The sequence below is a fragment of the Myotis davidii genome, unplaced genomic scaffold (genome assembly GCF_000327345.1).
Source record: "Myotis davidii unplaced genomic scaffold, ASM32734v1 scaffold104, whole genome shotgun sequence".
Lineage (NCBI taxonomy): Eukaryota > Metazoa > Chordata > Mammalia > Chiroptera > Vespertilionidae > Myotis > Myotis davidii.
In genome coordinates this window covers 2,797,857-2,798,346 of record NW_006296625.1, presented here as the reverse complement: position 1 = coordinate 2,798,346, position 490 = coordinate 2,797,857, and the positions used below count along the sequence as shown (strand labels likewise).

Below are 490 nucleotides of genomic sequence, written 5' to 3'. Positions count from 1 at the left end.
TAGATTCCTCTTCCTTGTTTGGGGTTTGGAGGTGCTCAGATGAGGCCCCGCTGTGAAGCAATGTAAGCTGCTGTGGGGCCTTGGGCTTTCTTTTGGATGTTCTGGTTCTCTCTGACCCAGCTGCAGTTTGTTAGATAATTTTAGATCTCAAAGAGCCAGCCCATTCATATGCAAAAGCCTCTGCTGGCTACTTGGGTTGGGCAGGGTCTCAGGGAATCAACAGGGTGGAGCAAACAGCTATGGCTGGTCCTCAGTTCTCCCCTAAGAGGCCCCTGGGTCTCAGTGTAATCGCTGCAAGCACCTCTGAGAAAGCTGCCCTCGAGTTCTGCCTGCTGCCAGACAGTCCAATTTCTCCCCGTATGAGTCTGGGTCAGCAGAGACTCACCCGGAGGAACTGGAGTCAGGGCCATTGGGAGCTTGAGACTCCCTCCTGATTGAAAAAGACACCGCCGTCCTCAGTTGCCAGCCCTTTTCGTGCGCACGCCTCTGT

At 54.1% G+C, this 490-nt stretch overlaps 1 protein-coding gene across 1 annotated transcript in view; it reads left to right on the top strand.

The window, feature by feature from the left end:
- Window positions 1-490, top strand: part of COL12A1 (collagen type XII alpha 1) — a 115,208-nt gene that overhangs the window by 23,280 nt on the left and 91,438 nt on the right. The gene's annotated exons all lie outside the window — the stretch shown is intronic.